General features: G+C 37.9%; 1 protein-coding gene and 1 long non-coding RNA gene across 2 annotated transcripts in view; one reads left to right on the plus strand and one right to left on the minus strand.

The window, feature by feature from the left end:
• LOC311072984 (uncharacterized protein) overlaps positions 1-25,494 on the minus strand; it is a 1,552,487-nt gene that overhangs the window by 695,687 nt on the left and 831,306 nt on the right. The window lies entirely within an intron of this gene.
• Positions 449-2,553, plus strand: LOC311073589. Its single transcript, XR_014604176.1, has 5 exons — positions 449-747; positions 962-1,012; positions 1,320-1,401; positions 1,603-1,758; positions 2,089-2,553. It is a non-coding gene; the product is annotated as an uncharacterized lncRNA (long non-coding RNA).

The raw sequence follows: 25,494 nt of genomic DNA on the forward strand, positions 1-25,494 counted from the left end.
AGTTTAAAAAACGTGCTGGTATTACGAAAATAACGAAATAAACGTGTCCGTGGCACGAATCAATAGATTCAATTACGTGACCATATCACGAACTGACGGTTGCAACCGACGCCTATAGAGGAGGCAAAGCGTCACACAGTTTTCGTTTTATGTGTGTGTGTGTGTGTGTGTGGTCACTTCAATGGTAAAAGTACAGACATACAAGTCCTTAATGTAGTTTTAACAAGTGCTTATGTATGAATGAATTGTGACTTGGAGCCTATGTGTTTCGAATATTCACCTACAAATTGAATAATTTTTCCACCCTCAGATTTCAAACTTTATTTGTTTTAACATTAGGCTACTCATTCACTGTAAAATCCAATAGCTTTCCTGACTCACATATACTTCGTAAACTTTACTCAGTAATATAAAATGCATACTTCTTACTAGGTTTTGTTGAGTTACAGTCAATTGCAGGGTGAAAATAACAAGTTACTCAATCGTTTGAGTGACGCTTACTTGAAATAAGCAAGTAACAACAAAGGATGCAATGACGTTACTAAACCAGTGAGAGGCAGCAGTGAATTAAAGCATGCCTAATGTGCAGAAAAAACAAAGAAGAAGAAGCGGCACTTGTGAGAGCATGCGCAATAGATTCTGTGCGTATTTCATTTTCGGCGTCCATTTTGGCAGATGTGGAAAGACTTTGACAGACTACCTACATTTTTATCTGGAGCTTCGCTACGTTTTTGGAATAAAAATAAGGTGAGTAATCAAGCATGCGACTTTTGTGTGAATGTTGTTTTTTTTTTTTTTTACTGTCTGTCGCCAATTTCTACTGATTTTCTTAATGTCTAACGTTACCAAATAATTGAGATAATTAGAGCTTGAAGAATATGGTTTGACCTGTTTTTTTTGTTTGTTTGTTTGTTTTTTGTGCTTTTTTGTTTGTTTGTTTTTTTTGCCATAAAACTATCAGGTACCATAACAGTTCCTGGAATGCCTGAAACGCGATTTATTTGTCCCAAATGTAAGAATTATGGTTTTCTATTTTACCATTTTCACTGATGCATTCTCCTCTGTTGGCATTGGTTTAATTATTAAGGTTCCAAATCTGGTGAAATGGCGCACATCTACAGTTAAATGTAATCTGCAGCTTATGCAGAGATGAAGTATGCGATGCTTTTTGACAGTATGTGATTTCACGACAGCATTAAGCTATTATTATTTTAAATTGAGTAAATTCAAATTGTAATGAAAGCACTGTAAAAGTGATTTTTATTTTTTTTACGCTGACTTTTTTTTTTACTCAACTATACTTTATCACTGCATCAAAGATGGACCAGACCTTCTCAATGCAAAGACGTGAAGTTGTGGATGCAGATGGAGCAGTGACCAGCTCTTTTTACAGAGAGACAAGTAAGTACTTATTCATACCCTTTTCCACCATTATAAACCACATTCTGTTTAGGTTTGGCTTTAGAATTGGCCTGTTGGCCTGACCGCATGCATTGAAAGATATTTTTTATAAAGATCAGAAAAGTCAAAAATAATTTTTCATTGAAAGATTTCCACACTGTCCCATGCCTTTCTTTTTTCTTTTTTTTGCCTGTGTTGTAGGTGTTTGCAGCGTTTAACAGGATAGTCCCCACAGATCTGCAGAGTAACTTTTATGGTGCTGTGGATCGCTACACATCACGCTTTGTCACAATCTTCAAGTCTTCAAGAAGCATTGGAGAGAAATTAGATGAGCTTATGCAGCAAATTAATACAGGGGTGAGTTTACTGCAGCCTTAATTTTGTATTAATATTCTGAGTTTATCATGGTTTTGCTTACAATCTATCTAGCTGTTGTCTAAAGTGTTGTGGGGTTTTGTTAAAAAAATCTTTAACTGTGGACTAATCTTAAAGGATTAGTTCACTTTCAAATAAAAATTTCCTGATAATTTACTCACACCCATGCCATCCAAGATGTCCATATCTTTCTTTCTTCAGTCAAAAAGAAATTAAGGTTTTTGAGGAAAATAATTTTTTTATTTATAATTTATAGATCATGCCTTTTCACTTTTCTCTGTTGTAATATTTTTATTGTTTGGTTTCATTCAGGTGATGTTGATGAAGCCTGGGCACAACTATCTGTTGGGGTGCTGACTGTCAACTTCCCTCTCTAAATAAACTCTACCTTTGCCCAGTGTCTACTGCCATCATTGTTGCAAAAGGTATTGTAATGGATAATCTGCAGAACCTGCCTCAGGCAATTTGCATCTATTTTGGTCTGTTTTATGCTTTAAATTTGGATTACCCAAAAGACATGAAAAATACTTTTAACTTCATTCAGAAATTGTTGCTTGCTTTGAGACAGAAAACTCTCACCAAAACTGCAATCTCTGAACAATCTCCGGTTGAGTAATCAAATGTGCAAGATTGATGATGTTTGGCATTAGATTACATTTGTTTATGACAGTGGAATTAGATTAGTTGATGGAAAAATAAAAGGTTAACTAAGCCACTTGTTTAAAATTGTCAGCCCATTAGTTCATGAGAAAGTTAAAGGGTTAGTTCACCCAAAAATGAAAATTCTGTCAGTAATTACTCACCTTCATGTCATTCAAAACCCGTAAGACCTTCGTTCATCTTCAAAACACAAATAAAGATATTTTTGATGAAATCTGAGAGCTTTCTACCCCCCAATGACTGCAACGTCATTGCAACTTTCAAGGCCCAGAAAAAAACATCGTTACAATAGTCCATGTGAAGTATACAGAACTTCAACCTTAATATTGAAGCAACGAGAACACTTTTTGTGCTAACATTAAGGTTGAAGTACTGTAGTCACGTGGACTATTTTAACTATGTCTTTACTACCTTTCTGGGCCTTGGAAGTTGCAATGACATTGCAGTCTATGGAGGGACAGAAACCTCTCAGATTTCATCAAAAAATATCTTCATTTGTGTTCCTAAGATGAACAAAAGTCTTACGGGGTTGGAACAACATGAGGGTGAGTAATTACTGACAGAATTAAAATTTTTGTGTGAACTAACCCTTTAAGAACCTGTCAGTGTATTCATTTCTAATGTATGTGCTTGAGAGACATTGCTTTTTCATCGTTTAGGCTTAAACGATGAAATACTATTCCACCGTTAATGAATGTAGCCACTTTTTTTGCACTTCTATACCAAGTTTGGTCTCCGAAGTGTTATTGATTAAAGTGAGTCATTGTTATGTATTGAATTGTTAAAGCTGTTTGTTGAGAATCTGTTAGAGTCAGGGTATTGTCTCAAATATATTTATTTTTATATGTATTTCTCATGGTTAGTTCATGTTAGTTAACACACTACCTAATGTTAACTAATAAACCTTATTATAAAGTGTTTCCGTTTTTTTGTTGTTTTTTTTAAATGTAAAAACCTAAAGTGACTATTTACATAAATTGTATACCCCAATGCAAACTTGTGTGGACCACCCCTGTGTCAGTTGTTTAGAAAACAAATACAATAAATTTACCTTTGAACTGTATCATTGCCTTAAATTTATTTGTCCAGTTGTAAATGTTATCTTTGTAAAATTGTGAAAGTATTCTCAATGATATATATAATAGATGATTAGCACTTAAGTTATTGGAGTAAAGCTTACTTGCTATTTTAAGTGCAATCGGTTTGCATGGTTTTAACAAGTAAACTGGATTGCTTTTAAAGTAAAGTAAACTCAGTAATTCCAAGTTGTATGCAGAAAACATCAGAGTTAACACAACTAGCATAAATGAGTACATCTAAAGTAAATGATCAAGTATACTATACAAATTAGTTTTAAGTTACTGGAACTCTCTTGTAAGTGTACACTACTAGACATGCACTTGTTAGTACTACATACTATTCCTATTTCACGTTACTTCGTTTTTTAAGTGCAATCGGTTTGCATGCTTTTTTTGAGTAAGCTGAACTAATCGGATTTTACAGTGTTTATTCAGTGCAGCCGTGCCTCGTTTTAATGTTCGTTTTCGTCTTAATAGCCTACTGTTGAATTTTAAAAGTAATATTCACTATTGTTCATGCGCTCAACGATTGAGCATTTGCAGTTCTGTGTTATTACAGTCTAATGGTTTTAATAGCCTACAACATCAACTTTATGGCAAAGTATGTCAAAACATGTAAAAACGCAACTTTAAAATTTAATGGCACTGGTCTTACACAATAATGACAAAGCTATAGTTAATGAAATTTAAAGTAGGCTACAATAGAGAAACTTAACAAGAGTTGTTTACAGTGCTACTTTCTGACATCGTGATTCAGCACTTGGGGGATTTTCTCGCTCTGGACAGTTGAGTAAAATCTTGACACACCACACCTAGTCGAGTTGAAACCACATGAGTCAAGTGGGTGAATGAAAACAATCAAGCTAACCAAATGTAAAGTTTGTGTGCAAGAATGTGGGACATGTTACCAACACTAAAACATAACCTGAAACTGTTATATAATGTCTATCTAACTTAGTAAAAACATTTGTATCCTGCCTTTCAGCTGATAAAAATTATTTGTTCTTTAGTCCCTTCCAGAAAATGCCATTACATCACAGTGTAACATAACATGTCTTTATTTTACATGTCATTTAAATTCAACATCACTGAGCACAAAGGCAGCACTGCAGGTATCGTGCAGATAACTATTTTTGAAACAGTTCTGACCAAGTCCAACTAAAATCCAACAAAATAAACAATGCACAAATAAAATATAAAACAACTTGAAATTAGATCATTGACAGTCTTATATATTAAGAATATATTAAACCAAAACTTTAATATTTTTAGAAAAGATGTGAATTAAAACACCACAGCAGGCAACAAGTTGATAAATTCTGTTTAAAATTTTAATTGACCGAATTATCCATTTCATTTCATTTCATTTATTTGTTTATTTTACAGGGACAGTGCTCATTAATTAACAGTAAAATAACTGTAATTGAGCCAGAGTTAGCTCAACAGGCTAATTTTCATCTGTTGTCCCTGGCCAGTTATTATGTGTAAAGTTACAGTTAAATGTAAAGACATTTGTTTTCTGACAGGGAACACATGGAACGAATCACCGCTCCACATTTTGATTGACAGCCGTCACAACCACAACTAGTGCCTGTGTTTACTCCTTTCTTTTCAACCATTGAATAGGATTTGAAAAACGTCTGTTAGGCCTATTTGTAATTCTGACGAAGCGCTGTTGAATATAGCGTAGGTAAAAAAAACTATACGCCGCAAAAAGAATAAATAAAATCCTTACTTAAAAAGGCAAAAGAACGCATTCACGTTTTCTTAATATGATAATAAAACCATCAGACTGATGAAAATGCGGGACATTTTCTCAATTTGCGACGTGCGGGACAAGGGGTGAAAATGCTGTGCGGTACAACGCAAAGCGGGACGGGTGGTCACCCTGGTCACACAGTAAGAAAATGATGTGGCTTTTCAGCATTTCGAACTCAAATACAAGTAATTACAACATTTTACATTGCATTTATTAGGTACAACTTTCATTACATTTATAGCCTAGCCTACTTTGTAAAAAAAAAAAAAAAAAACGTTCAAGTTTTTGGCAGAACAAATTTTGACATCCATTGTAAAAACTATAAAATGCGAATTTTCAGAAAAGCAACAGACCTTAAATGATCCAGTTAATTTATCAACACAGCGCGAGTGTGAGATATAGTGTTCTGGGGAAGAGCAGCATTTTCTTTCGGTTAACTTCTGTGTGAGATCTACCACAGAAGTAAACCGAAAGAAAATGCTGCTCTTCCCCAGAACACTCTCTGCATCCGCCTACTCGGTAATTGCGCAGAGGCGAGCCGAGGCATGATGGACATGGACATGTGACTTTACGAATGAGTGTAAGTGCCGCTGCGAGATGCCGATGCCGATTATCCCTTTTACTTCGATCAAGAGCAGCACTATAGCCACGCAGCACATCTCTTCTTCTATAGTACAAAACACCGCACCAAATACTCAAGTTGAAGCTCCAGGCGTGCATCGATCATGCAGAACTCCTCAACAAGTGAGTTATTTCATATATTTAAACTTTTATAAAAATGGTAATTTGTAAATCAAGAAGAGCGAAGTTTAAAGTAGACTTATTCTTATTCTGTGCAAAATATATTTTGATAATTGTGAATATTATAACTATGAAACATGAACTGTAGCCTACCCTTTTTTTAAATTAAAAACAGCACTAGACCTACATTAACAACGTGTGTGTTGTGTGTAGATTTGCTGTTTAATAATAATCAATGCTGAGTGACAGAGATTTGTGTAAATGTAACTGATAGACTTAAGAGTTTTTGGCAACACTTTACAATAAGCTTTCATTTAGGCTATAGTTATTGAACGATGATGACTTCTACATGCATTTATTAATCTTAAATTTAAGATTTTATTAAGTAGCCTGACAAGGATTAATAAAAGCTGTATTGCTCATTGTTACATGTTATCTAATACATTTAATAATGTAACTGTAAGTGTCAGTGTCGTCTCAAGCAAATATTGCTTTTCGGCCATTCGTCACACACTCATTATTCCTAGATCATGAAAGATAGTCCGTTTCTCGTTCGACACCAAATGTAATCACCAAAATCTTGATGTGGGTTTGGCTTGTTAGTTTCTCCTGGTATGTGACATTTACAGGGTGTGAAATGCAGACGCTAGATGGCGCGAGACTGTCACTGTGTCTGTTAATGTAAATGTTACTGTATCTGTGTCTCTCCAGGCTCTTCAGTGTGGAGTGTTTGTCCATCAGTGTCCTGCTGTCTGTCTGCTCTCTGGAAGATGATGAGGACTTCTGTTTGTTCCTCTGAGGGTATGATTATTCTTTAAACAACATATTATTCATTTATTAACACACTCGCGGTCAAAACATGAGTTTAGTGTCATTTGTTTCTGAATGAAGATCTGCACTGAAATAATAGAGTGTGTTTAAGTTGATGTTCATCTTTTGTAGAAATGGATCAGTCTCTGGATGTTCCTCTCTCTGTAGAGGAGACCCGAGCAGAACCGGCCCAGAGTTCAGTGCGGCCGTGTTCATTCACACACGAGGAAGAGTGTGTGTGAGTGATGATGATGATGATGATGAGGATGAGCAGCAGGAATATGACCTAGATATTCGCGTTTCTTTTTGTATGAAATATTTTCTGTGATCACTTATTAAAAGAATGATTACAAAAAGCATGTTTCATTCCTTTTCATAGTTTCTTATTCCATAGCTTTTTTATTTATTTATACAGGTTTGGAACAACTTGATGACAGAATTTTCATTTTTGGGTGAACTATTACTTTAAATGGATTGGCATCTCTCTCATCTCCTGTATTGCTGGAGAAGAAGGATAATCTCCGCAACAAATTATTAATGCTTGTGACTGAATTCTCTCTAACAATTTAACTTCTCAGCTCATGAGCACCTGCCCGTTCAGAAATGAACATTTGTATGTTTATTAACTAGCCTAACATTAACAAGTAATAAATGCATTAACAAATAAATATTGCTGTGTTAGTTCATGTGAGCTAATTATGTTAAAATAATGGCTTTATTGTAAAATGATTATAACAGGTTTATTATTTTCCACCCTGATAATTTTTCTTCACTCTCAACAAAGAAATCAATCGATCAGTCATTTTTTACAGTCTGTTTTGTATTCTGCTGTTTCGCCTATAGATGGCGCTCCAGTATAAAACAAATAAGTCATGGCTTTTTTTCAGTGCACCTTTTTTTAATTCATATAGGACTACTTTTTGAGACCTTCCCTGAGTGGGACACACCATGGGGCCGTCATTTATCACCTTTAAAGGCGCTCTTCATGCACTTCTCGTGGCCTTGCCCACACTGGAAGCGGCGGTATCCACAGGTTTTTGACACGACACCTCTCGTGTGTGACACACGCCTCTTGCGTGAGAGTAGCCTACTCTTTCACCTCCCTCAGGTGTTTCACGCATGTGAGTAGGCTACTCTTAAACCGTAAGGCCACCCTAGTCTCCTACCAATGGGCTCCTTACTTCCCTTTGGTTGTTTCCACGCCAGATCACTCCTAATCTACACTACTTTTTAAAACTAGAACTCATTTTCCCCTATTCTATCATTCATTTTTCGTGGTTTAAAAAGCCCTTTCTCCATTCACAGCCACAGGTTTGAGCCAGCAAACCACACAATATTTTTTAATTAATAAGCAAAAACGGCTCTTACCTCACAGCCGCCCATTTCCAAACCACACCAGCCACGGCTCTCGCCGATATCGGCCTCAGACCTCAGGAACATTCTTCTCTTTCTTGCAAATGAAGCTCAGGAGTTCCAGAAATCAAAATAAGACTTTAACATAACAAAGCCGAGAATCCAGCAGGACATCTGAATTTGTCTCTAACCAGGGCGCCATTCTTAAGGCCCGTTCACACCAAGGAAGATAACTATAAAGATAACGATAAAGATATAGTTCTAAAAATCGTTCTCCATATTAAAGAATAGCAGAGTTCACACCACAACTATAACGCTAAAGATATGAGGATATCGTTGGGATCACTTTCAGAAAGATTTTTTTCCAGCTGTCAAACGATAAAACACTGACAATCATAATCCATTCGATTTAAAGGGCTCGCGCATTTAAAATGTCAGACGATATTGTGGATAAGTTAATTGCCGAGATCCAGAAAAATCCACCATTGTTTGACAAGTCAAGCCAATTTAAAAAAAAAAAAAAAATGTATATGGTTCACACCCTCTGAAAAAACGGTGAGAGAAGACATAACCTCAGGTTTCCAGCACTCGTTTCGACAACATTGTCTTGCTTCCTTTTAAGTTGTGGTGAAAAAGACTAGTTGTTGTTTTTATTCCACTATATTGACTACGTCAGTAAAATTCACTGTTAGATTATTAGATCATTACACTTGCATCACTCAAAACATAGCATGCTGAAGGACATCTGCTGGTTAAAGCCGTGTAAATGCAACAGCAAAAACGTGTTCATTGACGTTGTACACACTTCGAAACCTTAGAACAAATAGACCATTACCTTCGCCGGTGTGGATGCAAATATCCCAGATAGCACACGACTATTTGATGTGAAACTTACATCTGGAAGACGTATTTTTAAGAGTGTTTGCTCATCTGCAATACGTCTATAGGACGTTTCCTGTCAGATGTCAAATAGACGTTTAGAAGATGTCAGTTTAACATACATTCTAAATCATTATGTAGTGGGACGTACTGCTGCGTCTAATTAACCTAATGCGTTCGGGCGTGAGTTCAATCATAACGATGCGGGACCATATAAAAAGGGTTTCGAGTCACTGTTTACTTGTGGCTGTCGTCTGCGTGGTGCGTCATTGCCCGGGCACTGCCCCTCCTGGTTCCTCATCCGGTCTCGCTTGGAGGTATGTGTTTGGCTGACTAGTTAAACAGAGATGCGTGATGTCATGTAAACAATTGTTCCGTTTTAGCTTCGAGGATAAATCGCGGCTGTGGGCTGTTGGCAGCTGCTACTCTCCTATGGCGTTCCTCTTGCGCGGTTCCGCGTCTGGTGATGCGTTGAGCTTGAGGATAAATCGCAACTGTGGGCTGTTGACAGTTGTTACTCTCCTTTGGCGTTCCTCATGGTGTTGTCTTGTGTGCGCGTGACGTGGACGGGCGACTGTTATGAAATGAAGGTACGTAAAACCTTCACGATTGCGTGGCGCTCCCTTTTTAGATTGCAAGTATATGTTTTATGTTTATATTTTAGGAGGAATAGACTGGTCAGTGACACCTGTGGGGCAACGCTGCTTGACGCTGCTGCTTTATACACTCGGATTCCTGTTGTGTGTACGTCCGGATTCTTCCCGGCAATAACATTTCTCATCAACACGTGCGCTTGATTTATGTGTCTTGTGTGACGCCTGCTCTCCAGCGCTTCCCCCTTGTGATCGTGGGGTTGTTTCTCCAACTAGTCTTTCAAATTGTGATTTGTTGTTTATATACATTTATTTTTGTGTATTTAGTTATGAATGTTTTGGTTTATGTCTGTTTTGCTTTTGAAAGTATTGTGAGTATTATGTTCTGGTTTGTTGACTTAAATGTCTATTATTTGTGTTTTCTTTTGTAGTTAGCGTCCTTGTTGAAACCAGTGCAGTAATTTCTGCTCTCATTCTAGGAGCCGAGGCTTCAAGGCAGGCCGCTAGTAGGCCCTCACGTGCGGTGGTGGAGGTTTTGTCACAGAGTGCTGTGCGTTCATGCTTGACCGTATTGGAGTGTGCGTGTGATACCTGTGCACAGGGTGGTAAGAGTGATTATAGGAGCCTTGTGCTCACTAAAGTAGTGTACCTGCCATTGTTAAGCCTCGGCTTCCTCCTTGACGTCTTGAGTATTGAGTGTTGCATGATGACCCAGTCTATTAATGTGGTCTTAAGATTGTTGCTGACTACAATAAAGTTTTTGTATTTTTGTATCCACGTCTCTGGCCCTTCCTCGATAACAACGTTCCTGTGTGTCCTTTTTGTGGGTTATTAAATTCATGAGTATTTCCCTGTTAAACAGGGTGGCGTAGTCGTGCATATGTAGAGGTAGTCGTTGAGTCCCTCCCCTTGAGTGGCGTCCCGCTACAATTACATCTTCAAGACATCTTCTAAACGTCTATTTGACATCTGACAGGAAACTATATATAGTAATCGTTATAGTTATCTTTATAGTTATCGTTCTTGGTGTGAACAGCCCTTTATACCTTTATCTGTTATTTCACAATACCAAAGTGACTTAACTCTTTGGCAAGATTCATCCCATCCCTTTTGTTTCATCCATTTAAATCTTTCATCCCTTGCCTTTCTAATTGTGTCAGTCTGTGAGTGATGGTAAACTTCTTATCAAAGACAAGATATAGGCCAAGCATTTTCCAAGGCTGTCAACTCCTTCACATGGTTGAGATGCCCCAACCTGACAATTATTTCACCTCATAATAATGGATTTATTATTTAAGGTTGAAAATAATCAAAGATATTTGAAAATGAACAAAGACATTTGCTTTTACTTTCAACCCCCTCTTTCTTCCCCAAGGACTGTTTGTAATTCCTAAAGGCATAGAGGTGCTGATCGTGATCAAGGCCTGTAGGCCAAAATATGTGAACAACTGATTGTCACACCTTTAGTATGATGGGGAAGTTGTAATGATCTGATTGGTCACTTTGAACGTCTCACATTTGGGTTACAGTCACATGGTCAAGGAAGGGATAAAAGAAGATTGTACATTTGCTCTGTCTCTATTATTCTCTCCCTCTCTTTCTTGGGTCTCTCTCTCTTTGCCTCCTCTTTTCTTTGCCTCTTACTCTCTGTCTCTCTCTACCTCTCTTTCTATCCCTCAGGTAACATATTACATGTGTATGATTAGTTATCATCATCTCATACATCTATTTTGTAACTATTTTAAGTGTAACCAGATTTTGTCATTAAACCCTTTCAATTACAAATAATGAGCAAACTAGTTTTGATTTAGTATTGACTTTGAAGTGCTATTGCAATACAATATTGTCACACTTGCAACGCTCTTGCAATAGGTAGCACTTCAAAGTCAACTGTAAAAAATATAGTTGGTTTAACTTAAAAAAAAGTAAGTAACCTGGTTGCCTTAATTTTTAGTTAATTGAAATAAAAATGAGTTAATAAAACAAAGGAGATTGGTTTAATTAATAGAAATTCAAAATATGATGTTAACTGAAACATTATCTAAGTTGATTTCACAAAAGATAAAAAGTTGTGATAAATTATTAATATATATTTTTTTTTACAGTGCACATATTTAGTTATTATAACTGCGCTTATTTCTGTCATTGGTATAAGTAGTAGTGGGTAGTACAATTTTTTTTACAGTTTTCTACCATCTTGCTGATAATGTTTCTTTAGTCATTTGGCAATGACTATTGTTTCTTTATTTAGTCATGCAGCCTGAACCACTGGAAAACCACTCTTACAATTCTCTCAGCCACATGTTGTTTACTGGAAATTCCCTCACTAAGCTAAAACTAATGGCTGCACAAAGACTTGACCTTTGCAATCACAGTCACAGCTGTGAGGCCTCAAAACACTGGCTTTTATAGTATTCTAAACTAATTAATTGTTTTCTACAAGATGAATAAAATATTTCAACACCTGTTCCTCTGAGTGTCACATCACTCACTGTGCTCAGCTGGTTCGCATCAGCGTATTCTGAGGCTGGCAGATCTCTACAGGTGTGAGCTCAGTCAGTCTCAGGACCAGCTGACTCTTCGTTAATGGTGTGTGTTGGGGTTGTTTGTTGTTTCCAAAATTTGATGGCTGTTTTTTGGAAGTTTAGAAGACCTCTCTCTCTCTCTCTCTCTCTCTCTCGATGGCGGTAATGCTAGAAACTGGTGAGAAACGGAAGGAGGAAGAACATCGAAAGTAAAATCCGCCCAGTGACAGAATAGCCTGACAACGAACATCGGATTGAACATTTCAAAACGACGGCACGGCAGCTATTACACTGAAAATGTGTTCTCTCTTCAGAAACCTTCGATGTTGCAAGTAAGTAAAAGATTGTAACAAACTTTAAAAAGTAAATAAGCAAGTTTTATTTTTAAAAACTAGGAATTTAGATTTGGTTATAAAAGATGAGAGCATATCCGCCCAGATCGGAGGTTGTAGGCTATTTATTGGCCTATTATAGCTACAAAACATAACCCTAACCGTAGGCTACCCCTTCAATAACAAAAAAAAAAAAAAAAATACAGTAGCCTAGAGTTTAATTATTGAAATACTTCAAAACGGGGGGAACGAACAGGATTAGTTCTGCCATCTGTGATCGCTACGGCTTAGGTGGTGATAGTGAAAATATAAAAAGGAAAGTGGAAGAAAATAACGTTAAGCTGTTTTAGTTTAACAATGTATCACGTAGCCTACTAACAACATGCAGCCTGTAGGAAAGAAACGCATTGTGAAATGAAATACCCAAATCCTAGGTTTGACTTTCGTAAAGAGAGAAGTACAAGCGTCGAAAAGAGGTGGAGCTTGAACGGACAGACAGACCCCATGAATGCGCCGCGGCTGTGTGTGTGGGTGTTCGGCTGTGTGTGTGTGCTCGTGTGGTGGTGGTTGTGGTTAAGGCGTTGAGTTTGAGGCTTTGACAGCGTTCCGTGCTTTAAGCGAGCCGCTATTTCTTCATCGAACTGGATATACATAGATTTAACTCAATTAATAGAATTCGACAAATGATCAGTGTATGACAGCAACACTCTGCTGCAAATCTCATGAGAAGAAGAATAGAGAGCCGCTAAGTTACCTGTTAGCGCTGCTTAACCGGTTTTAAGCGTCAACAGACTTTTTTGCCGCATTTCGAAGCTAATTTTCCTAACGATGAAAACCATTGTCACTCTCAGTTTGGTACTTTTTTCAGGTTGGTATACTGTTAATTTAATCGGCGGATTTTTATGGTTTAAAAAAATCTATTGTCAGTTTATTCCTCATTATTCTAATACAGTGGTTCTGATTTGCAGTTCTGGTTGTTGCTGGGTCGAAGTTCGAGGCGATCGATGGACAGAATGTTACAATATCCTTCAACATCGATGAAGTGGAGAAAGCAGATGAAGTGAGAATTACTTTTAAAGAAGACAAGAAGGAATATGCTGAACTTATTGCGCAGAAGCCTTGGGTCTATGATGATCCTCCAGAGCCTGGAGTTTCACTGATAGTTGGAAAAGGACGTTTATTTCTAACCATTCAGAATGTGGACATCTCCAGATCAGGACTCTATAAAGCAGAAGCCTACACTGGAGGGAAAGTGTCTGAGGTGACTGCTACACTTCTTGTCAACAGTGAGTATGTTACTATAATAAATAATGTAATGTTCCAGGATCAGGATTTTGATTAAAAAAATAATATTAATAATATAAATGGTCATGATTGTGTTTATAATGTTGTAAAAATTAAGTTGATGCTATTCCTACTTGAGCTGGAATGACTTGAGACATTGTTAAAGGCACAATATGTAACTTTTTTTGCTTTAAAATTAGCAAAAATCACTATATCTATGTTATATATTTTTTCTAGTTGTGTACTTTATCCCGACTGTTTCCAACAACTTTCAAACCAGGAGAAATTTTAATTTAATTTTTAGACATGGCACGTTTCTTTATTTCTGTTTTGTCGCAGTCAATGGCGTCATATCCGCGTTGTCCCTGGTTTCCGCTTGTACTGCCATGGTAACCAGAGCTATGAGCAGAGCCCTCTGATTAACCAAAACGACAGACGTGGACAACTGTGTAGTTCGCAATGTCTATTTGCACGCTGTTGTTGTATCGTTCAAACATTATGGACCATGGCAAGCAGACTTTGGATAAAAAAGGAGAACTAAAACGATAATCAATATCAGCGCGGTGTTTTCGAGATGCCGAGAGCTCCCATAGACAGTATATAAACGAGAGCTCCACGTCTGAGACTTCGACCGCTCCTACATGTACTTTATTAAACAGGTGAGCACATTTACATAAAACTAATCAATGTTATATAGTTCAACAATGATAAAATGTTAGAATATGATCTGTATGTTATTCTATCTTTTGTAATGTTGATCTAGTTTACTGCTAGTCTCATACAGACAAACTAACACATAAGTTACATTTCAACACATTCAAATGCAGTTTAGTGTGCTAGTGTAATGTTAGACCAAGTGAAACAGTGCTGCGTTACCTCACAAGTTTAATTTGTCTAATAAACTGACCTGTGAGTAGTAATTCTGCGTGTAGTTCGGTAGAATGAAATGTCCATTCCTTTTATATCCGCGGGAGCTCGCGTCGCGTGTGGAGCTGATAGCTGTCTCTTAGCAATCCCGAACTGCTTCATATCACAGTCATGATAAAAGCATCGATGTATTCAGTCATCCATAAACATTATTAGATCGGTCGGCTTGACGTTGACGACAACATCCATAATTCTTAGCATGTGTTGCGTCATCAAACTACGCCTTTGTTATTGTAAAGAGGTTAGCGACCCCTAGTGGAGAAAAAATCCATACTGTGGCTTTAAGCATTTTATCTGTTGTTTTCATTTTAAGAAATTAAATTAATATTTTTGTAATAATTTTAATTACAGTGTAATATTATTATTTAAAACTGCAGAAACTGAATACTTTTTGCAAAATCATCAGTTGAAAACAGTTATGAGTGATGACATCTATGCATGATGTAAATAATCAGATGTGATGCATCGTTTGATCCACAGCATAAACTCCATGATTTATTCAATTATTTATTTGGAAAAGAAGAAAACTATTACTTGCATAATTTCTTGAATGCTGTGCAAAACATATATATTGTTAATAGACCTCGTAGAATGAGTAAATACTTGTCTGATAATTTGGCAGATGGCGAGACATTTGAGTTGAGTTACTGATTATATTTTATCTTTCTTGTTCTTGTTGTCTTCTTCCAGAAGCTCCAGTTTCCTCCAGTCCAACACCTCTCAGCTCCTCTGACCTACACTGGCTTTATGCTTTAATTCCTCTGGTTATTGTCGTCTCGGGGGGCGTTTGCTTCTGGAAACTCAGGAAGGCAAGTATTACTTACATTTATTATTTTATCAATGGATATGAGCAGTGCTGCAGTTCTAATAATCTGAGTCTGTATTCATCAAAATCTTTCGGCTAAAAGTTTCTACCAACGTGGAAATTTAGGAGCAGCTCTTAAAAACGAGGGCCGTTTCGCTCCTAATTTTAGATCTCATACATTTCTAATCTACGAGTAATTCAAACATTTTAACACTAAAAGTAGCAGCTGAACCCAGAACAGTTTAGATGTCGCCCTCAGGACTTCTGTATCACTAAAACTGACTGAGACGATCCAGAGCCTGGTTGTTGTTGTACATTCATGACACCAACCTTTAATACGGTATCGTCTGAATCGCTATGGGGTCATTCCTCTAGAGATCCACCAGAAGTCCCCGGCTCAAATTTTAGATTTGCTTATTTTCTTTCTGTAAAAAGACAAACATAAATAATGATGAAAAATATTAAATGTCACAGATGTATATTTACTGAGTAATCCACTGTTTTGTGGAGGAGGATCAAAATGACTTTAGAAAGATGGCAGCATCGTTATTTTATTTTTACACAGAGATTGGTAGGTCTATTAGTTAAATATGTTGACTTGAGCAATCTTTGTTTCATTATTGGCCGACAGTGAGAGTTCAAAAATGGCATAAAGCACTTCTTTTTTGCCTCAAGTTTCCATGCCTGTAACTGAAGAAGTATTCAAGAAGTCCCCTTGTAGTCACTCATTGTATCCCTTAAAACTCACCAAATTTTTTTTCATGGCTTAAAATAGCTTGAATGTAACTCTACACCCTTGCCTCATTTAGTACACACGAGTCTATGAATATGCAATTGAGAAAATACTCAGCAATGGGGTTGACTTATGAATTTACAAATGGTTTGTCTTTAAGCATATTAAAACACCACATAGACACATAAACAACATTTAAAAGCTGGATTTTTGCATAAATCTAATACTTTTTTATTTTAAAGAGGAATATAACTATATCCCCCCTAACGGGACGGTTGGCAATTGTAACATTTATTAAAATGTATAAGATAATTCCTTTAACATCATTTTCAAATTTATTTATTTTACTTGTGCGCACAGATAGGGTCTTCACCAAGATATATTGGCTTTATAAAGACAAAGACTAGTAAAAGGAAAAACATTTTCAAGTAACAAGAGCCAGGTTTTGGTTATTTAGTATATATTTTTTAAAACCCAAAACAGTACTGACGTTTAATAATACTTCTGTGAAAGCTTACAGAACTTTGTGTGTTTAAGTGAATGTTGGAATATATTCTTATATACACTGCTCAAAAAAATTAAAGGAACACTTTGAAAACACATCAGATCTCAATGGGGAAAAATATCATGCTGGATATCTATACTAATATGGACTGGGTAATGTGTTATGAACGAAAGGATGCCACATCGTTTGATGGAAATGAAAATTATCAACCTACAGAGGATTGAATTCAAAGACACCCCGGAAATCTAAGTGAAAAAATGATGCAGCAGGCTTGTCAATTTTGCTGAAATTTCATTGCAGCAACTCAAAATGGTTCTCAGTAATTTGTATGGCCCCCACGTGCTTGTATGCATGCCTGACAACGTCGGGACATGCTCCTACTGAGACGACGGATGGTGTCCTGGGGTATTTCCTCCCAGATCTGGACCAGCGCATCACTGAGCTCCTGGACAGTCTGAGGTGCAACCAGGTGATGTCAGATGGACCGAAACACAATGTCCCAGAGGTGTTCTATTGGATGTAGGTCAGGTGAGCGTGGTGGCCCTTCAATGGTATCATTCCTTCATCCTCCAGGAACTGCCTGCATGCTCTCGCCACATGAGGCCGGGCATTGTTGTGCACCAGGAGAACCCAGGACCCACTGCACCAGCATAGGGTCTGACAGTGGATCCAAGGATTTCATCCCGATACCTAATGGCAGTCAGGGTGCCATTGTCTAGCCTGCAGAGGTCTGTGCGTCCCTCCATGGATATGCCTCCCCAGACCCTCACTGACCCACCACCAAACCGGTCATGCTGAACGATGTTACAGGCAGCATAACATTCTCCACGGCTTCTCCAGACCCTTTCCTGTCTGTCACGTGCTCAGGGTGAACCTGCTCTCATTTGTGAAAACCACAGGGCACCAGTGGCGGACCTGCCAATTCTGGTGTTCAATGGGAAATGCCAATCGAGCTCCCTGGTGCTGGGCAGTGAGCACAGGGCCCACTCGAGGACGTCGGGCCCTCAGGCCACCCTCATGAAGTCTGTTTCTGATTGTTTGGTCAGAGACATTCACACCAGTGGCCTGCTGGAGGTCATTTTGTAGGGCTCTGGCAGTGCTCATCATGTTCCTCCTCGCACAAAGGAGCAGATACCGGTCCTGCTGATGGGCTAAGGACCTTCTACGGCCCTGTCCAGCTCTCCTAGAGTAGCTGTCTGTCTTCCTGGAATCTCCTCCATGCTCTTGAGACTGTGCTGGGAGACACAGTAAACCTTCTGGCAATGGCACGTATTGATGAGCCATCCTGAAGGAGCTGGACTGCCTGCGCAACCTCTGTAGGGTCCAGGTATCGCCTCATGCTACCAGTAGTGACACTGACCCTAGCCAAATGCAAAACTGGTGAAAAACAGTCTGAAAAGATGAGTAGGGAAAAAATGTCAGTGGCCTCCACCTGTAAAACCATTCCTGTTTTGGGGGTTGTCTCACTGTTGCCCATCTAGTGCACCTGCTGTTAATTTCATTAACACTAAAGCAGCTGAAACTGATTACCAACCCCCTCTGTTACTTAACTGACCAGATCAATATCCCAGGAGTTTAACTGACTTGATTCTATTCTCTGATTAAAAAGTGTTCCCTTTATTTTTTTGAGCAGTGTATATTCTTTTTTTATTTAGTTTTTCAAAATAATCAGCATAAACAGTAATTTATAAATGGAACATTATAGCCTATATATTTTTCTATATTCTTGTGAGGTTTAGTGGTGTAGGAAACTCAGAATCGACTTGGTTCTTTCTTCAGCAGGATTCTTTATTGAGAACATGAGCTGTCGTAGCTGCAGTCATCAAGTCTAACTAACATAACTTTACATGGATAACTTATAGGCATTCAGTGGGCAGTCCTTAAAGGTGCTTAAATCATCTAAAGACAATAAAGGCAAAAGACAATAGAGGCAATTACCCCCAACTGGAGATAATGGTATTCCCCAAATTGCTTTTATGCTAACATGCTAAAACCATGCTAACTACAATATGACAATATAGTTTTGAAGGTAATTTTGACTAAAAAGTAATTTCATTTGGGCATTTTTGTGTAAAATGAGTCACACCAAAAGATAGCGCAAAAGGGAACTGAAGCAGTAGAGCCGGATATACTTGATTTTTTTTTAAACATGAAGAGAGAAAACTCCCCCACACCTCAAAGGTCTCCAAACAATTGCCCGTTTAAAAAAATATGGCGTCACACCTAATGATATCCATTTTCGGGACAAAATGTTTTAGTTAAGGGCTGCTTCATAATATTATGCCTAAACTTTTAGTCAAGCAGACTCACAAGTAGACATCTGGGATATCAATATGATTGAATAAACAGAAAATGAATTAATTTTCTTGTTTTTATTCAAAATCAAAATTTGTGAAATGTGCTTGGGACAGTCACGCCATATGAGCTTATTCTGGTTTGGCTGAAAATTGTGAAAAAATGGAAGATTAAACCCATGAATGCTCTGTATGTTCATATAAAAAAAGCACTTTCTGAACAATATCACCACAGTTTTTGATATATTTTTCTATAATTTACTTAACATTGACACATTGGACCAAAAAAAGGCCATGTCATGTCAACCACCCATAAACAACACATGGTCACAAGAACTAAGACTATGTAACATTCACACATGTTCCACTCTTAGTAGGAAGATCAAAGACTAACAAAACCCCTTCAATGGAAACTATATTGAATCTAATCAGTAAATGGATGCCATCATGTTCACCTTGAATGCCCAATACAGTGTAGTTCACCGTAGTTTTTCATGTGATGTTATGTAAGGATGTAGGATCAGCAGATCTTAAACATATTCTTAAATTTGTAATCCTACAGTGGCTACTGCTAATGTCAGATTGTTTTGCCTCAGACCTCAGTGTCCTGTCTTTATGCTTCACTGTGTTTGCTGCTAACATCATGACAGAGGGAAACCCCGATCCCTAGTGCATTTCCTCTTTGGCGTACAAAAACACAGAAAAGATCAAATGTATGCCTGCCTAGTTTGATTTTTACTTTAAAAAAGGGAAGGGGATACCTGGCTATTAACAGAGGGTTCTTTCACATAAATGTATAATTGTGTTGTTATGGCAAGATTTACATCAATGTTGTGATAAGGGAAAGATGCGACAGGCCCAACCGGGAGTTTGGGAGTGTTTCCTGATAATAAAAAAAATAACACTTCACTTCTAAATTATTAACTGAGCAATTAAGAACTGACAGAACAATCACAGCAGTGTGTATAGGCTATGTCTAATAATTATCTAATTAATATTAATAATTACTCATATTCTTTTGCCAGGTATGTCTTCTCCATATACACATTTGTAAATCTAACTTTTAGCTGTGATCAATTTAACCAGTTGTAATTCAATTTGACCATTTTAGTTGTTGTGGTAAGCTTGTAGAGTTGAACTTGTGAAAGTGCTGCAGGGTTGCTGATTTCACAGTGTTTCCGGCCATAAAGAGCATTGTGTGTTTCCCGGGAAAAGATGAAGGTTTACATGCATTAATTCATGCATGTCAAAAACAAACATTTCTCATTGTGTTTTAATAATGTCTGGGTGAAGTTATGCAGGCTACCAAATGAGAAAGCACTAGGGAATAACAAAAAATAATAATTTTAAAAGACCAAAGCAAAACTCGATGGCTGTTGGCTCATTAACGAGGCCAATGACAAATCAGTTGTATTAAAGTATTAGCTTTATGCAAAGTGACCCACGTTTGTTTTTTTAACCACAGAAATGTGTGTAATTGACTAATTTACTCATGGAGCCGCGTTACGATCTACATATCTGTGGGACTGAAGATATGAATGAAGATAGGCTACCAGAAGGAAAGTTTGTTAAAAACTGAATCTAAAAGGATATTAAGAAATATTTTATACTTCTTCCATTTCTGAGCTGTCACTGTCGGCATATAATGAAACACAGATTGCCAGAGATGGGACCAAATCACACATGTGCAAGTCTCAAGTAAGTCTCAAGTCTTAACCTTCAAGTCTCAAGTAAGTCCCAAGTATTTTTTTCTTGGGCAAGTCAAGTCAAGTCACAGGCTATGTCAAGTCAAGTCAAGTCAAGTCGTGTAGTAGGTCAAGTCAAGTCCAAGTCAAGTCACCTTATTATTGTAATTTTACCTGCAGAATCTAATCTTAATAAAGTGAAAAGACAAGATATAAGTAACTGTCAGTAAATTACAATAATTTGGATTTGCATTGTAAATACTCATGTTCAGTAAAATACATCATGGAATCAAACAAAATTGTAACTTCATAAAATTATTTATTTTTCACTTCTGCCAACAGTGTTTTAAATGTTTTAAATTTTCAACATTGAGTCCATAAAACAAATAACAGCTTAACATCTAACAGACTCCTCTCTGAACACCTCTCTCTCTCTCTCTCTCTCTCTCTCTCTCTCTCTCAAACACACTCACTCTCACACACTCTCTCTCTCTCTCACACACACACACACACTCTCTCTCTCACACACACACACTCACCCTCGCTCTCTCTCTCTCACACACACTCTCTCTCACACTCACTCTCTCTCTCACACACTCACTCACTCTCACACACACACACACACACACACACACACTCACTCTCACACACACTCACTCTCTCTCACACACACACACACACACACACACTCACTCACTCACTCACTCACTCATACTCACTCACTCATTCTCTCTCTCTCTCTCTCTCCCTCACTCACACACACACACACACACAGTTTTTGTGTGCAGATCTCAGAGCCTAGGCTGCCTACAGAGACGTGTTTTTTTGACGGCCTGCTTATGGGGCGGGCAGCTAGCGGATCGTTAGGAAAGATTAGATGAATGTGATCATTTATGTTTGGGCCTTTTTTGGGCCTGAAACCGCTGATACAACCGTTAATGGCTACTTTAGCTATTATTACATTAGCTAACTACCAACTAACCAGATAACATTAACAAATTGACAAGCACTTACAGGGCAGAATGCTCTTCAAATGACGGACGAAATTGGAGGTTGTCGTCTGGCTGTCCGCGATGTTAATGTTGCATGTCTTGCAAAGCGCTGTTCGTCTTTTGCCATCTTGTGAATAATTCTTGAGGCCGAAAGCGATGACCCTCGGTACCCCTCCGGCTGATCATGTTGATGTGATATCTGATCTAAGTGGGCGTGGTGTGCGTAAGGTACGAGAGGGCATGACTGACTGATGATAGTGTTGTGATCCAGTCATGACAACGCTATTCTCAGCCTGCGCTCCAGCTGGGTAATCAACTTTATTTTTTTAAATAATTTATATATTTTATATTCAAACTGAAAACTTGATGTGATTAACACTCAAGTCATTCAAGTCATCGTGTCTCAAGTCAAGTCAAGTCCCGAGTCTTTAACTTCCAAGTCCGAGTCAAGTCTCAAGTATTTTATTTTTTGTCAAGTCAAGTCACAAGTCATAAAAATAGCGACTCGAGTCGACTCGAGTCCAAGTCACAAGTCCCCATGTCTGCAGATTGCTAAAGTCAACATATTTAACTAATAGACTTCCCAATCTCTGTGTAAAAATAAAATAGTGACGCTGCCATCTTTCTAAAGTCATTTTAACCTCCTGTAAATTAGTCCAAATCTCAGGTGAGAAATTGTCATTTTGATCCCTCGACAAAACAGTGCATTACTCAGTAAATATACATCTGTGACATTTAATATTCAGGCTTTCATCACTATTTATGTTTGTCTTTCTACAGTAATAGCAAGTGTGTAAATCACACCTTTTTATTTGGTTTATGTGACGTCTTGTAATTGTGTGTATGTGTGTGTGTGTAGGTGTGTGTAGGCTGTCAGAAACAGTCAGCATGAGATGATGAAGGAGCCAGAGAAACTCCAGCTGTCTCCAGGTATGAAGCTCTTCACTGTTTGATGCATCACATGACTTTTCCATTATTAGGATATTTCTCTTTGCCATGTTGTTCCTCACTAAGGACAGTTTTCTGCTGTTTTCTTCACAGATCCAGTGTCTCAACAGAAAGAATTGGAAAAGATGATTGTGTAGCCGTCGCCATGAACGCTTGTGGAGAACATCTTGAAGCTCTTCTCACGTCTTCTTAAAACACTTCAACACTTTAATCTTCTTCAAACTAGTAGTCCAACATGTTTAGTCAGTTTGACAGTGATAACCATAATGATGGACGGCACCAAAAACATGTGGGAATAGATCTCCAGCATTAAGTGTTGCAGTGCAGTGTTGCCCTTCTGCTTGTTCTGTCTCCTGTAGTGTGTTTCTTTGATTTTGTCTCATGAATGTTAAAGGCTCACTGAAGTGTCTTGGTAAGCGCAGCTTTGATGCGTTGATGTAATTTCCTCTGAAACAGGAAGCTGAGGCGGGACTTATTGAACAGCTCCTCCCCCTTTTCAAATAGCCAATAGCGTTTAGTTTACCTCAGACTGACAGCACCATTGAAGTGAATCTGAGCGCTGATGATACGCTGGATTCAATAGTAGAGATGTGAATAAATTCTAGCCATTTCATTCTTAACCAACGTATAGTACATAACATTACATATAACTTAACATAACATATAGCGGGGTTGTATGAAACTGTTGAGGAAAGAGAATTATCTCTGTGTAGTGACTTTTATAAATACTGTGTTATTTATTTTTCTCACACCCACCTTGTTTTTTTTCCTCTTTTTTTTATATTTTTTTAACGTTTTTCTGAAGATGGTTTTCTTTTCTTTTAACTAAATTTCTTTTCGAAGTGTTTCGCCCATTACTATAATTACTGTAAATGTCACTGCACGGAAGCCGTAGGGGCTGGGTGCCATTTTCTTTGTTGTGAACATCATGTTTTCTCATATTTTGGGTTATTAAGGGAGTCAGTTTAGTATCTGTATTTTGTTTAAACTTTTTCTTTGATAGGACATTAAGTTTTCTTTGTGAAAAAGGTAGATTCAGTTTTGTTTATCATTTTGGCCTTGACTCTGAAGTTAATTTGCTTCCTTTTTGATGTCTTGTGCTGACAGTACCAATTTGAACAACTTGTTTTAAAATAATAAAAGAACGAAAACAAGAAGTCAGGTGTAATGACTTTATTTATGTTATTCTTCTGGACCCTAGACCTGGGACATAACCGAACGCACATCTCTAACCCATATTGCTCCTTGAAGAGTCAAAGGTCACTTTAGCCAGGTGTTATTTATAGCAGAGCTTTAGATCCATTATAGCAAAAGTGAAAGACTGGAAGTTATGAATGCTTGTATATCCTACTGCCAATTTTGTCATTGTTTAGGAACACACCGGCTTATTCATAACCTGAAGACTATTCATACTAAAAGCTAAAAAACTTACATTTTTATTTCAGGGGGCCTTTAAATAATACACATTTGTCTATAGTTTAAGATGACAGCCGTTATTGATGCAATATAAATTTGTTTAAAGAGCATCTTGCATGTAAAAAAAAAATCTAAATGAATATATAATCGTGTATGAAAATACCATATGAAAAGATAATGCAGGATTTAAAATGTTTTAAAACGACATAAGGACACCAATTTAGTAGGTAAAGTGAGCGTTTCTTTGCCTGCTCGTACAAACCGCTTTTTTTCAACATCGCGTCATTTTACGTCACACGAGGGAGATGTGTGCTGTGCTCTGCCGCAGCTCAGTGCAGAGTAGGTTGGTATTCAGTAAGAGCGGTCGTGAGTCAGTGTGTTTTCAGTAGTTTTTGTATTTCAATTTATCATCGTCATGGTAATTTTTTTTGTTTGTGGAGCTTGCAAAAACTCCAGCCTGTCAGGACATCGAGTCCACCGGTTTCCTAACAAGAAAAAGGACGGTGCTATCTTTCGTGCCTGGGCGCGGTTTGTGCAGGTGAAGAGACGGGATTTCTCTTCCGCGTCGGCTTCGGAAAACGCGGTCGTGTGTAGCGTTCACTTCAGATCGGAAGATTGTCGTCCCGGCGATATGAAGGAGTTCAACATGGGATACCGAAGTAAGAACCGGGTGAGACTCGGAGCTGGTGCGGTTCCTTCAGTGCACGCATCTTCGGGTTCTCCCGCCGGATGTAGGCGCGAGCACAACATCAACTGGCAAACGCAATGTAAGCGGAACGAAACTGAGCTACTCGTTGTTGTGTTTGTGTGGACCGTTTATCAGTTTGGACCAGTGCAGCGCGAGCCTGATCAAGCAACACTGTAACTGCGAGATCCAGTAAATAAAGCATTTAAATTCGCCACTGAAGTAATAACATCGCTGCGAGATCTAGTGAGAAATATTCACATTTCTCCGTTATTAACGGATCAAACAGCGCTGACGTGAAAACCAGGAATAAACATTGTGCAATGAATGAACGAACTATCCAGTGTCCACAGATCAGCAACATTCACCATGGCTTTACTGTAGTAACACTAACTGCAACCATGGAAGTTTGGCATTTTCCACTAAGGCCCAGTATGCATCCACCTCCCTGCAACAACACTGACTTTCCTCAGCTGTAAACATTGCCTCGCATTTCCCACACAAGCACCTATGGAACAAAAAATGTATCAGGAATAAATATCTCTCTGTCTCTCCATGAGAAACTGCTAAGTTATATCACGTAAGGTTAGTCTGGGCGGATATTAATGAGCATGACAAACGCCTGATCAAAGCTTAGTTTCTGTTATTGTAAGTTCCAATATGTTCTGTCTAACATTAATCCTGGTCTGTCCCTGCTCTCTTGGCAGCCTAGC

This window comes from Abramis brama (genome assembly GCF_963993115.1).
Source record: "Abramis brama genome assembly, chromosome: 22".
Classification (NCBI taxonomy): Eukaryota; Metazoa; Chordata; class Actinopteri; order Cypriniformes; family Leuciscidae; genus Abramis; species Abramis brama.